Consider the following 15,910-nt stretch of genomic DNA (forward strand, 5'->3'; position numbering starts at 1 on the left):
GGTTAGAGACGGCTTTCTATCTCTAAGCCTCTTCGTAATAACACGCGACGCTCGAACGTGGAATCAGAGGCACGCATGGTAATGAACTCTGCATGCGAAGACACCTGAACACATTTAGTACAACCTTTGACCGCCGTTTATCGGAGAAACTTAAGCGCAGGGGGCGGCTTCAGTGTTCCGCCTCTCAGCGTTATGCCACCCCGAGGCGCTGCAGTCGCGTCGCTTCGCAAAAGCGCCACCTTACGGGCGTTCGTTAAGCCTTGTTACGGAATATTGTCTCTCGCCGCCCGTGTACTGGGACTACTGTCAATGGCGGACGGCACAGAAGGTAATTTCGTGCAGGGATTCGTCTGCTGTATACACGCGAAATACCGCACGCGTTTCTTCGGCCACACACGCTAGCGAATACGCAGAAGCGATTCAGCGACGTAGGCTTAGCTTGACGTGGCCTCGCACCCTGACGACCACTCGACCAGCTTGAAAAACATAGCCGAGGATTAGATCGTGTGGGGCCCCGCGTAATCGTCTGCACATAGGCGGGAGGAATGTACTGCACGCATGCCTCTACACCCTGGAGCGGCTAAACGAGGCATTAATTTGGGGTTTCGCGAAGTGCAAATGGCGCCGATGAGGCGGTTCCGCCATTTGCATGATGGCTGCAGTTGTGTTATACGTGCAAATTTGCGCGTGCCCTAAGCTATACCCGGGTTGTCTTTTCGACCACTAACGACGGCTGCTTATTCGCGTGACGTCTGGCAGTCTTCTGGGGGACGTCTGCTTAGCGGGCGATGGCACAAGACGCGTTCGGCCGAGAGAGGGATGCGAATGGCGCGACCGACTTGGCGACAGTCGGGCTCCCCGTGTTGATGGCGCCAATGTTGCTTGTGGTTTTGTTTGTCACGGTTCTCACGTCATCGTTGTCGATAACTATAACTGAGGTTCTTGAAGACGGCAAACATAGAGAAAGAGAGAAAGATAAACTGGATGGGATAGGCAGGGAGGTTGACTGGATAATATTCTGTAGTTCGCTACCCTGCAGTGGGGAAAGCCAATGGGAAACGAAAGACGGAAAGAAGAGCGGAAAGAAAAAGCAATCAAACTAAAAAAAGGGCCGTCGTGAACGTCCATGAGAATTACAGTCTCTCCAATAGGCAACTCGAACGTAAAATTTCAAGAGTATGGTGTGACGACTGCATAGGTCAGCCTTCCAGGACTGTCTGTTCCGAAATCGGCTGGTAGTCAAGACGCGCCAGCGCAGTCGCGAGTGACTGTCTGTGTGCGCTGTATCGGGGAGAATGACAAAGAACGTGTTCGATAGCTTCCTCGCCGCCGCTGTGGTCACACGCAGCACTATCCTCCCATCCGATGTGGGAAGCAGACGACTTCCCTAATGCGATGCCAAGCCACAGTCCGCAAACTACCGTTATACCGGGTCGGGATAGTCCAGGTGGAGGACGAAGTTGCAGACAAGGGTCAATGTCAATGTCGACGTGCGTTGTGGAAACTATGTGTGTTCCCCAACGGCAAGCACACGAAGTTTCGCTGCTGCATCTGTTCTTGACAGCGGGACTGGTTCCTGCACACCGTCTTCATGAGCAGATCGAGCAGCTTCATGAGCCTGTTCGTTGCCCATTATGCCACAGTGGCTAGGGAGCCAGTGAAATGGGACGCCGTGTCCTTGCTTGACGAGGCGATGAAAGAGCTCTCGAATTTCTAGCACTAGTTGTTCGTATAGGGTCCACGGCGTAAGGCAGAAAGCAAGCAATATAGAGCAAGCCTTAGAGTCGCTGAAAACGCTCCACCTTTTTTTAGGTGGTTCCTCTCAAATTATGCGTAGTGTACTACAAGAGCAGCAAGCTCCACGGCTGTCGATGTAGTGTGATGCGATGCCTTGTACTTCAAGGTAGTGACTTTCGCAGGAAAAATCACTGATTCTGCAGAACGATCCACGGTGGTTGATCCATCAGTGTTAGATGGGTATGATCGCTGCATTGTTCGTACAACAAGAGCAACGAAATTTGCTTGAGAACTGGTGATGAGTGTTGTGCCTTCGTTTGAATTCCTGGTATTGTCAGTCGAACTTGTGGCTTAGCCAGGATTACCCATCTGACAAATGTGAACCCACCATTCAAAGGTTAACGCCCTTCGTTCGTGTTATCATCGCCCCAAGCTCTCTGACAACAATGCCGCTGCGAACATCACGGTGTAAAATCCACGATAAACCACGGAACGTAACTTGGCAACGAAAACGAAAACAATACAGCATTCCTTGTCGACCGTCGAGTTCAAAGACGCTGCGACTTCTCGTTTGAAAACTCATATCTCAACATTGCAAAAGCGCAGACGTTATTACACAAGCACAACTGCGTATTTTCACTGTTTCAACTAATACACAGATCGTAGATCACAATCACAGTTAAAACAAGGTGTTAAAGCTACGGTGACTTCCTCACGTTGTTTGACACAGTTACCCATTTGCTAGAGCTAAAAGGCGCCTCAATAATCGCTACGGAGGGCAAGTGTGTGAAATCTGCAAGCGGCTCTGACTGGCAACACACGGGAGTCGAAAGCTTGTACTGTGGGGTGCACGCAGAAAGTAGAAACACCCTTTCTTTTGCTCCCAACATGGCGTATACTATAGAAATATTTACTCTGTAGCAGCTCGACGTACCACAGTTATGATCTATGGTCATGACGCTGTCAGTGCTTGCATGCAGTTGACGGCGCCGAATGTTTGTACACGTATACGCCATTGGCATGGACATTCTAGTTAGTATCACGTACACACCGACGCATAACAGAATACTAGTCCTATCCAACAAAGCGTAATACGCCGGACGAAAAAACAATATACGTCATCGCAGAGGCCAGGGATCCGTCAACGCGTAGCGCACCGGCTCATCCGAAACCAGACGGGAAACTGATCTTGTCTTCAGCGCCGGTGTGCGTGACGGCTTGAGGAGCGTGCCTATACCGTGCGGCAGCCATGGGAAAAGGTACCCTAGCCTCGCCGCTGCTGCAAGAGATCTCTTGGCAGGATCTCTTCTCTACCCTGCACGTCGTTACATCCGGGGACTGCAGCGTGCGTGTGGGGACGCATAGAGCACACCGTATACATGCAGCCACAGCCCGGTGTAGGCCTCTCGCGTCGTCTGATGCCGGTTAATGATACGACGTGTCCGTCTCTCTCTCTCTCTCTCTCTCTCTCTCTTGACTTACACTATGCAACCTCGAGCGGTAATCAACACAGGCTTAATGCAGAGACGGCAATTCGAGTAAGTCAATGGAGGAGGTAGGCAACAGGTGACCCGGACTGGTGTGCCCACGTGTGTCGGGAACAAGAGAATTGTAGGTTGATTGGTCAGGAGTATGCCAGACTCTAATGAGACTTAAGAAGAGGAAGGCGAAGGAATAAATGGGTAAGTCGAAAGCAATACTGCAAAATGACTTACTGTTTTGAAATAAATATGCAAGCCCCACTTGGAGCAGCAGTGGCCCAACATTGAGCACAACGTTGGGATAAGTCGGTCTTACAATGGACAACGCTGGTCCAAGATTAGTCACTGGTATAGAGCGATAGTTTGGTTAGCATTTATTTTCAGCAGCTCGTGAACCTAAGTCAAGAGGTACACATTCCTTGATATAAAGGTAATCAAAGAAACAAGTCGAGATACACCCCACAATAACGGCATATTGCAGTATTCAATATGGTGAAACTGCAATATACTGAAATAAGTTCGAGTTCAAAAACTTTATGTGGACGGCAAAATACCGTTCTTGCTTTACTTTTTTTTCCACATAGTAACGTGCGTCTGTAGGTCACTTTGGTGTTTTCAAACACGGAATGGTCACTTCCGAAACTCGGATTCCCAGGTACTTCTGCAGTGAATAAGCTTTTCTTTTTTCTTTTCCTATGAGCACTTCTGTTATTTCCCAAAGCCACATTATAATTACACCGTTTTTACACTGCTTCATCATTATGCACTTTGATATCATTGTTTCCATTGCAATTTCACACCAGGCATCTGCTTTGATCCCTTTTCTGCTTCGCTATTATCTTTTGTGATACCACATATAGTGGACGCCAATTCTCTCTAGCTTATCGGTGGCGTGGAAAACCTTCTTTAGTGAGGGCACTGAGCTGCCTGCCTCAGAAGACCTCCCCCTTACTTCCATAGTCGTCCCTGCATACGATGCAGCAGTCAAACTTCAAAACATTGCAAACTAAACAGATAATAACGAACCATTCGTGCGCAGCTTATTATAAGAAAGGCCGCCCCGCGTCAGCGCCAAACCACTGACCAGTTAACCCGAAACTACAGGGAGCCCCTGTAACTAGTGTGTATATTATGCGGGCACAAATCGCGCACGTGAATTTAACTATAAGTTTACGCCGAATCAGCAGGGACTCCTCCCCGACAATGCACACGCCGTCGCCTCAGTGCAGAGGTCCGAAGCCTGCGCACATGCATGCGTCGTATGCGCACAACGGGGCAACCACAAGCAACATACCGCAAGCCGGAAAAGAAAAAAAAAAAACCCTGCCGTCATTTGGAAATGAGCGTGCCAATTATCCTCGCGTCGCCGTGGGAGGTCACGTGCGCACACGCACGCGCGGAGCTACGTGCATATCATCGTCGTATGCATGCACGTACGGTATATAGCTGCGTGATCCTGCATGCGCGCGGATATGCACGTGACATTCCAGGATCTGCGCACGTTCGTGCATACATGCAAATGAGCGATCGCCAGTCCGCGTGCATGTTATCGCACGGAAGAAAGAGTGGCATTGTGCGCGATCGGTCCAAGGTTTCGTATTCCTTGCTCAAGTCTCTCTGTTGCTGCTATTGTTTTCAGCGGATGATGATGGTGAGGCCACGCGGGTGTACGCGCTAAGACGTTCCTGCTGAACCAGCTGGCAGGTTTGCTTCGGTATTGTGCCTCCATATCGAGCAGTCCTTGTGCGTACATGCTCCGCGTGTAGGCAGCTGAGGGGAGAGATTCGAGCTTGAGTAATGGAATGCGTCTGGAACCGTCTGAAAGACGATGTGAAGGCGCCTGTGCGACATGACACTACCTTGCGGCGACAAGAAGGAATATAGGAAAAGCTTATGTCATTTCTGTAGTTTAACTCCTTGCGCGCGCGAACTTATGAAAAACGCGACGAAGAAAGCGTGGCTACGTTTTCTTGTGCGCAGGCGAGGTTCCGGTCGTGTCTACAAGCTTCACGCTTAGCCGCCATCTTGTTTGGACAGCAAAGTAGCCTGCATCGTCTTTGACTTCGACGTCGTCTTCGCGAAAGTTGTCTTCTTTGTCGTCTTCGTCAGAATTGTAACCAGACTTAGGATGGCCGCTGTCCGCTTATAGTCGTATGCTTTGATGTTTACGGCGAGTATAGGAACGCAGCCTCCACTTCATACATGGCAGGCGATGCGGCGGAACTTATATATGCAAGTAGTGCGGCCATAAAGGTATCACTCCGCGCTTCTCGCAGTGAATTTATTCCTGATCTGCAATGTCCTTTACGAAATAACTGCAGCATTTGAATTACAACTTCAACTTGCGAACGCAAGTTTATGTCAAATCACGCATTACTTGTGCGTATTGGTGCTTCTAGTTTAGGCGACGTAACTATGTTTTGGTCGCAAGCGTAGGTGATACTCTGTACGACTGCCGCTGGTCTCAGAGATGTCTTACTCCACTCGTGTAAAAACGACGACGCGAAGTGACCGCTTCGCTCAGTCGGCGTGGGTCTCTGTCTTCGGCTACTGGCACGAGCGTCGTACGCACGCGCTATATCATATAAGCACACTATATACCCTTCGATCCTGCTGAGCCGTTTCGTGTATGCACCGGTCTGCACCGGAACGCGGGCAGGAATCGTCAATGCTAACCTTATCTACAAATCTCACATGGTGCCGATTAACGTGGACGGTTTCGGACTCCCGTCGGTCTCCTCTCCAGTGCACCATCGACGTGTGGGATGTCTGCATGCAGCACCACTGACGGCGCTCTTCATAAAGCCAGCGTTGAGAGTTCTTCCTATATACCCCACATCAGCTGCCTTGGCGCGTACTCACCGTTATCGTCTGTGCATACGTTCGGTGTTCGTTTAAAAAGTCTAAGTAATAGAGAGTTTTAGGTTAGGGGACGCAAGTGGCTTGCGTACGCAAGAACTAGGGGCCACGGCATTGCGCATGCGCAGACCCCTACGCCTGGGTCCGCGCATACGCAGTAACGTCGCCCCTAGCTCTTGCGTACGCAAGCCGCTTGCGTTCCCTAACCTAAAGCTAGACAGCTTTAGTTGGGCGTCCGTAACCACCCACGCAGCGCGCGAGATTGTGCGCGCGTCGCGAAGCGTGCGCGCACTATATGGCAATAGTTGGCCGGGCACGAAAGTTGAGAAGGGGACTGATGACTTTCATGAGTAGGAACCAGTAGTGTGCTACTAAGCGCTGCGATATGCCACCTTCTGAAACTGTGTAGCCGATATCAGCCGCCACGAAGTCAAACCACAAGTCGGAGTGATATCTTTGGCAAGAGCGATATCGATAAACGCGCTCTCGCGGACGCGCGAGAACACGCGAGAACGACCCACAAAGTCCACTGAGCCCGCAGCGGACGCTACGCAGCTTTTGAAAAGCTGCGGGCGCACGCAAGATACCGTGCGTGCTCCTGCGTACTGCGCATGCGCACTGACGCCTCCGAGGGTTTGCTGCGTACGCAGAGCTCCTGCGAAAGCCGAACTAAAGCTGTATACTCTAAATACGCCTGTGCGGTCGCCCCCGTAGTATAAGCCACAGGGCCGCAATGTGCACCAGGATCGCCAACAATCTCGTCGGCGGATCCAAAATACTCGCTTCATACTCAAACGCGAGGGACCGCGCACACGCCCATGCAATGGCGGACGCACCCAAAATTTCTCGTGCCTATACCGTAATTACGTAATAGACACCGCCAGCGGGGACAATTTTACGAAACGCAAACATTCGCGATAAAGTACACACTGTAATACGCAGAGTGACAGAGTGGTCGAAAAAAAAGAAAATACGGGAAAATACATTAAGCGCGGGGAGCCCCTTAAACGTCTATAAAGTGTACCACGAGGCAGCATCCGCCGACCGACCACTTAATGAAGACGCTGCACCCATTAGCTTTTGTTCATTCCTTCTTTCCTTCCTTTCTTTCTAGGGCTATAGTGAAAATTAAAATAATCCTAGACGCGTCGCGAGCCTTCACGATGAAAATAACAGACACCACCCAAGGTGACGCCACGCCGACGTGACAGTATTTCTCGTCCACTCATTATTCTATATATATTTTTGCAGGTTATTCGAGCTGCAGACGCTCGAAGCGGAAAAGCCTAATGGTGAGCTGTTATCATCATTAGCGAATCATAGGTCCTGCAGCTTTACGTCCCCGCGGGAAGATGGCCCGCGGAGGACAGCGCTTCAGATTCCCGCGCCCGATAAAGGGGATGTCAATTTCAGCTTCGACCGCGCTTTCTTAATCGGTGGGCGTTCCTGCGAGCCGAGCCGAGCCGAGAGGAGCCAAAAGCGACACGCACGTATACATACGCACGCAAGTATATATGTATACGTGCGCGGGAGACGCTCGCAAGACAGTAAACCGGGAAAAGCAGACGACAGTATAATCTCTGCGAAACAGAGAGAGAGAGAGAGAGAACGCCAGACATCGAAAGTGGCTTTTCCACTGCAGCTCTGCGGGATGGTTTTCAAAAAATGCATGCAATGCCTCTGGATCTAAGTATGCACTCGTCCGCCAATCGGAGTAGCGTGCCGATGCACTAAGTTTTCCTCGCGGATGACGAATTTGCGGCTGCGCCGTGTGTTCTGCGACTACAACAAGCAGACGACACTGCGGGGGCCGCTTTCAGATATTGAAGTGCTTTGTTCGGATCGCCTTTCGAACAGAAACTAACACACAACGCACACACAACGCAAACGCCGTGTAAGAGCTTCCTTCTGAACACACTGTCTAGGGATGATCCTTGCGTCGTCCATTCCGCCAATGCTGCACCGTTTTAAGGCGACTGCGCCAGCTGTCGCAGATATCGTCTGCAGTAAGCTATCTCGTCTGCAGCACGCATAGAGGCGCAGACGGCAAGCATATATAGAAGAGTCGGACGCACTCTTCAGTAGGGGACCAAGGAAATTAAGCCAGAGAGAAGCGAGACCGCTCGACACGTCGAGACATTCGATAACCATCGGCTTATAACACTCTCCTGCACGCTCCCCTTCTCAGAACGGCAGCGCTCTTTCGCGGTAAAATAATTACATCGGGATCGGTGGCGACTCAGGGCGCGCATGCGATGGCTCGTGACCGCAGCGCCGAATATCAATGAGGCGGCGATCGGCGGCGCGCGCGAAACCGGTAGGGGTCGCTCCGTCTGTTGCTCCCCGTATCTGTGGGCGCGACGCATGCGCATGTCATCCCGTTGCACATGTCCGCGTGCAACGTGATGAGAAACGGCTGCGCGTTTAGCTGTTTCTGATACGCGCTGTCAGGTGCGAGAGCACACGCACAGTAAACGCGACTGAGTCACGCGCACCGAGGCCGGTAATTGTATTCGGGTTCGTTTTTTTCCACTATAAATATATAGTTCGATGGCGTTTACGACATTTTGTATACCTGTGCATACAGGCTTTACATAGTGGCCTACGCTTGATGTTCTAACTTTGGCAGAATTAAAAATTAAAAGTAACCACTTTGTGGTTTTACGCGCCAGAACCGCGATTTGACTATGACGCACGCGGACTCTGCAGTAAGAAGATTTCGCAGTTGTCGCTGCTCTGCTATTGCTATAATTTTGCGGCAACGCACAGTACTTTTTCTTCTTCCTCTCGTTCAATAAAAAAAAAAAAAAAACAATGGCGAAACACTGCTTGCATGGTCATCCGAAAAAAAAGAAAGAAAAATAGATCATGCAGATGGATCATGCAGATCCAACGCACACCTTTAAATCTATGTGAAGCGACGCTTTCGAGGAGGGGTTAATTAAATGCTATTATAAGTTTGCCCATTTCATATCTGCCTCTTTGTGGTAAAGGCAACTAGAGAGCAGGCCTGTGCTACATATATATATAATAAGAAGCTAACAAGCACTGACACCAAGGGCAACATAGGGGAAATTACTTGTGCTTGATAAATGAAATAAAGAAACGATATACTAATGGAAATTAAAGTGGATGAAAAAACAACTTGCCGCAGGTGGTAACCGAACCCACAACCTTCTTTATTTCATTTATTAAGCACAAGTAATTTCCCCTATGTTGTCCTTGGTGTCAGTGTTTGTTGGCTTCTGATGATATGACTAATAAAAATCGGGCCCCTCGGTTAACCCCCTTTCTTCTCGTTTATATATATATATATATATATATATATATATATATATATATATATATATATATATATATATATATATATATATATATATATATATATATATTCGCTTTAATATAAGTATAACGGCCACGCGCACTCATGGGCACACTTCGTATACGGCCAGCAGTAGGCCGGTCCCCCTATGAAAAGGGGCAATGAGATGTCAGGGTTGTTCTTGTAACTCTTCTTTCGTGCATCGTTGCCACGAGGTGTGGAGAAGGAGACCTGCAGGGGAGGAGGAAATGTGAAGGGCGAGAACCCCATCGCGAAACTGGTTTCACGCTGCCCTGATGTCCGCGGTGGCGGACGTTAGCTTCGCGTGCATATACAGGACGACGTTTGCCTCCGTGCCACATCCATGTTCGAGATCGACGTCGAATCTCTTCTTTTTCGGCTGCCACGACGCCGTAACGCTTAGCGTTTACGCACAGTATACCACTCCGCGTGCGAAACTTCTTGGAACCGCGAATCGCGGCCGATATCAGAGAGAACCGTCGGAGCACCTCCATCTTGCGCTGTTAATACCGTTGTCTGTCCAACTGGAAGAAGCAAGTACGCGCGGTACGACATTCAATAGACCAATTTCACGACGAGTTTCGCCATGCGCCACCGCTGCCGCAAAGCATGCCGGTTTGTAGTGGTCCTCCTTCACATTGGTATAAATGAAGTTGACTATTATTTTTTTGCCAAGAAGCTGGCAACTATTGTACGAAGCATGATGTGTTTGAACCATGACATGCCCGCTTGGCCCTAGCTCGATATCAGGCCATTATGCGAGAATCAAAAAGAAAAGAAAGAATCGCCGTCAGAGTGCGGCTGAGTAAACGCATCACTCTCTTTCACCCTAAAATTTTTCAGGGAAAATAAGCACTGACATCGTCGTTGGCATTCTCCTCACTGTTGCTTTCAACTCAAGCACGGCGGGAAAGTGGCGAGGACTACTGCCCTTATGACAGGTTCACTGCATACGCGCTCTCATGCAATGTCCCTCAAGGGGCTCTTGAGGTATAATACATAAATAAAATAATGTGGGGAAATCGAGCTATTCATATATTCGCATACAGATGATTCTACGGGTGAGTTCGGAAAGATCGAACCATTTTACCAGTGACGTCAGCTTTTCACCGGATCATGTATTTCCACGATGCGAGGTTGTGTAGCACGTATATAGATAAAGGGGGCGTACGAACCACAAGCGCTAACTCCCTACTAAATTTTGTTCAAAGAACAAGAGCTCGTATAAGGAAAACCCTTCCTTTTGCGCAGGCGCCCTAAGTACTTCTTTGGCAAAATGTTTTTTCGGTGCTCTGCTTATTGAACTCTTGCAGTAAGAGTAAAGATATGTGCAGCGCGTGACGTTGACCTTGAGGAGCAGTGACGACGTTGGGCTGAGCATGCGGCTATGCACGGTTTAACTTATATCACACGTTTCGTAAATATCTTTTTTAAATTATTATTGTCCGCCACTTCTGTCATTTCGTGTTGCCACTGAAGTATATTTTAGGGCGCCTGTCCAGGGTGGAGCGCGGTTTTCTTTCATTCATGTTCATGGAATAAAATGTATTTGGAAGTTAGCGTTTGTTCGTTCGTTCCCCCTATCTTGCGCTACGACACCTATCATCAAATAAATAATATGATCGGCCGGAAATTTCGTAGGATAAAGGCGCATAAAACACAGCAGATAAAGGCTCAAATAACGCATGAAGCCACAAGCGGCAAGATAATATAAATAAACGTGCCACCAATCATTGGCGTACCAGCCGAACGACCTCAGCGCCAGTATATTAGGTAACTATAATAGGCAACCTCATGGCTGCTACGATTGACACCATGCATCGCCATATTTAAAGCCCCACATCAATATTCAAACCGAGGGTTCCCATTCTGCGTACACTGTCAAATTCCGCCGTGTTGACAAATTTCACGTCTTGCCAGCACCGAGTGGCTATAAACCCCCCGGCTTGTACACGCCGTCTCTCATTGGCTCAAAACGCCAACGTGACGGAATTCGACAACATGGCGGAGTTTGACAGACGTCTATAGAATGGCACCCCCAAGTGAGATCACATTCCTTCTCCTTCACAGTGTAGTGTGGAGCTTCAATGGACAGAGCGAAGTAACGAAGCGTCCTATATGCTACCGGCCATCCGGTGTGAAACTCGGCGGACATCCTGTCCGCTATATACATATATACATATATAGGGAGTAAGCGAAGAGAACGACGTGCCTGCTTCTTCTTATATTCTAGGCCAAGTCCGAGCTGAGCGGGGTGTTGAAGGTCTTTCGCGAGGAGCTGTGTCTATAGACACAAACGCCGCTCACGGTCGACAGCGTGGTCGCTGTCTTCATTAAAACCCATCCAGTATACGTGTACACACAAGTACGTTCGTACACTCATGCGGATGTCTCTATCCACTGGCTGCCGCCGCCGCGCGCGAGTACGTTATACCCTTATGCACACGATTGCGCGCGCGCATACTACATGTGTGTGTGTGTGCGAACGCTCAAGATCACCCGTCAAAGCAAGGCGAGAAACGGAAAACACATATAATTGAGAAGGACCCGTTGCCCAACAGACAGACACACATCCTGTATATATATATATATATATATATATACAGACACACACACGGACTCGCTTTCTCCAGCGGTGTGCCGCGCTTCCTTTTTTTATAACAGAACAAAAGAAACAAAATCGAAATGCTAAAACAAGATAAAGAGCGAATGAACGAAAAAGAAATCACGGGAAAGAAAGATTGAGTGCGAGTTCCGAGAACGGACAATGCAGATCGAAGGACAAAACGCCGCTTGCGTCATCGCTGTACAGCTCCGCGCGTCGTCGTCTAGAGTGTGTACGCGTTATAGCCGTTTCCAGACGAGGCTTAGCAAACAAAGAAGCGAGGAAGGGTCTTATAGCGACGTCATTTCTTTTTTTTTTTTCTTCATTTCGCGCGCGCGTCTCGCGAGCCGCCGTGTCGACATCACGCCTTCGGCGCGACTGAGAGCAAAGAGAGAGAGAGCTTATGTGCGTGTCGGACTTGAACAACAAAAGAAGGAACGACGCGAGGCGAACGTCGAGAGACATTATCATTGAAGAAGAAAAATGGATTCAGTGTCAACAGAGTCAAGCCCGGCCCCTTGCTGCCTTCTCGCCGTTCATTTTACACATCTGTTCGTCTGCCGATTCGGGCAGACAAAAAGTGAAACAAGAACGGCGTGGCGAGGATGGGAGAGCGCATGGCCGTAGAGAGCGAAGAAGCGCCTTGAGAGAACAAAGAAAACGCCCCTTCTCGCCTGAAAGACACGAAATAGAAGTTCTCAATGGCGAACAACGGAAGCGCCAAAACAAACAAAATGCTACAACACATGTATACAAAACGAGCACATACTATAAACGGGTAAATCAAAATGGCTGCGGCGCCAGCGCCAAGCCTATACGTCGGCCCTTCGGAGATATGCAGAAGTGAGCGCGCGCTCGGAGTACGTGTCGTCTGCCTCGCGATATTCCTTCCAGACGATAATAAGCAAACAGGCAAGCTCGCATGCAGACCTGTTTGCCATCGCTTGAACGAGAAGGCGCGAGCTTGCTTGCAGCTTGCTTTGCGCAGTCAACAACATGGCGATGGCATCGAGCACCGCTGAATGGGAGTGTGTGTTCGCGCGGGTCCATGATTAAGCTGCATTCTGCACGTTGAGTCCCCACGCGTTCATCCTGTTTACACTTCGCTTGATGACACGCCTAAACCTGCGCTGTATTGTACGTCTGGGAGACAGCGAAGCAGAAAGTCGATGTAGTTCATAAATAAGAAACTCACTAAAACCATTATATCTATACGTGAGAAAAATAGAAACAACGGGATCGATTTTTGTTCGTCATGACCACATAAAGCCACCGGACAATGAGGCCAAGAAAACCAGTTGGTTTCTCACCATACCCAGTAATTTTGGACATTTTCTCTGCGGCTTTCAGCCAAACACTTGCACTAGCATAACTGAATGGGCTGCATTATATATATATATATATATATATATATATATATATATATATATATATATATATATATATATATATATATATATATATATATATATATATATCACAATTGGTAATGCCACGAACGATGCGTAATGCGAAGGCAGTGGGTTTGTCTCCCGCCAATTAATGAGGAAAAGGAAAAATGAAAGTGGGAGCGAAGATAACTTTGTCCCCTTTTCTTCATACACATATAGTCAGAACACCGTCCGATGCTTCACCATTCGGGCAAAAGTGCCTCTTCTTTTTAATGCGTTAGCCTTAGTACTATCAAAGTCGGGGAAAAAAGTGCCCATGTGTGAAAAGTGGGAAGCCTGTCACAGGATGTATAGAAGGGGTGGGAGAGCTTAGAAGAGCGTGCATATATATGGATGAATGCGTAGTTACGCGTACAGTTTGGACCCTTATCTATCGCACGTTCAGCGTGCGCGTAGTTGCAGACAGAGGGAGGAAATGTTCGCTATTCGAAAGATAGTTACACGTGCAGCCGGGTTATGTTATTTTTACCTTTCTCTGCTGTCTGTCTAGTCTATTTAGATGTTTTTTGGTTGTATAACTGGGAAATGAACTTGTCGGCTGCAAAGATGACAGGCCCAGCACAATGTTACCCGTATATGTATGCCCTTCCCGTAAATCTCTGAATATAGCCTATTCCTTCTAAAAACTAAATTAACTTCCAAGTTGCTTACACGTAATTGTGTGTCTCGGCGTGGTACACGCCTTTGCACCGAAGACAATGCAAGGGCACTGCGAATTCTAAATTTTTCCTCGTGGCCCGGTAACGCAGGACAGAGGGACAGAAGTCTTGGAAAGCCTTCTAGCAAGGACAATGTTCAATTTGCGCGCCTGCATATACACATGCAAGTGCCTGCGGTTCTGCCTCTAACTTAGGTGGGTGGATGGGGGGGTGATGGGGATGCCTTTGCGTATTCTAAGGTAATCAACGAGTCCAGAGCACGGATCTTGTGTTGGGATACGTGTAGTGCGTGGTACTGATATGTACTTACGCATACCCGACAAAAACAACAACAAAGAAAAAAAAGCGACAGGAACCATTAATCAAGCGAGACTTTTGAACAAAATCTACACGGCTTAAGTAACCCGTGACAGATATATACACGAACGGTCGAACGCGAGTCTTTCCGGTGTCTTTTACATGCAAGAGGCTAAAAATTACAACTGCGGGATCGCATTTTAAATAGCATGCATTAGTGTTTCCTTCAACAGTCTTTAAGCAACCTCTATATATTACGAGTATATATAGCCACTGTTAGCTCGGAACGTTAGTACGTAGCTGTGTAGACAAAAGTGTTTGTTAGTATATCTGTTTGTGTGGCTAACTGTTCCGTTTTAGACGTTGATATGAATAAGCAGACAATCAACTTAAACACACACACAGACACACACACGCACATGCTATATGACAACCGTTCTGAACTAACACAATCGTCTGCTTAGTCATCTCAACGTCTAATCTAAAACGGAACAATTAAACAAGCAAGCAACTCAAACAAACAGGCGCTTTTGTTTGCCATGAATTGTATAGCATACTTACGTTCCGAGCTAACAGTCGGTAACATATTTATTTATTTATTTATTTACATGTACCTTACAGGCCTTCGAGAAGGCATAGTGTAAGGGGGGAAATACGGTAACATATTAGTATGGAGTCGGGAAAGAAATAAACATCAGCAACAGAACATGGAAAATTAATACGTTAGCAAATACAATATGTAGAGCAATAACAATAAATGGTAAACAATAACATAATAGCATAATAACATCGTAAACGTTTTTGCATGTTATACAGTAGTAAGTATTGTAAAAAAAAAAAAAAGAATATATATATATATATATATATATATATATATATATATATATATATATATATATATATATATATATATATATATATATATGTAGAGAGAGAGAGAGAGAGAGAGAGAGAGATGAGAAGCACAACTTCGCGGTTATCTTCGGCTTATTTGCCCAGCAGTTTCGGTCGGCGGACTGAGTTTTTTCAGGGGCTGTGGTGTATCTTCAAGGGCATGATGTATGTACACATATTTAAATACACCAGGCAGGCAAAATGCTGTCTATAGTAACAGCGAAATAAATTTCAGCGCCGTGCGCTCATTTGCTCTCTCCTGACGTCACCCCGCGACTAACAGAAGCCGTCATGTCCACTGAGCCCGTTCAAGCTCACACTTGCAATTTTTACGGAGCACAAAAAAAAAAAAAATTCGAAATGAAACATACACATAGTGCATGCGAACCGGCGTCAGAAGTCGAAACTGTACTACTATATAGCGAGTGTCCATCCATGTATATCTGAACAAACCGCACACTCCATATGACCAGGGCAGCTCTTACGCAGCACCTACATCCGCAGAATTGAATAAAAGGCCAGAGACGATTGTTCTATTATATATATATTTTTTGTTCTTTCGGCTCCACACTCAGAGTGCACTG

This window comes from Dermacentor andersoni, chromosome 7 (genome assembly GCF_023375885.2).
Source record: "Dermacentor andersoni chromosome 7, qqDerAnde1_hic_scaffold, whole genome shotgun sequence".
Lineage (NCBI taxonomy): Eukaryota > Metazoa > Arthropoda > Arachnida > Ixodida > Ixodidae > Dermacentor > Dermacentor andersoni.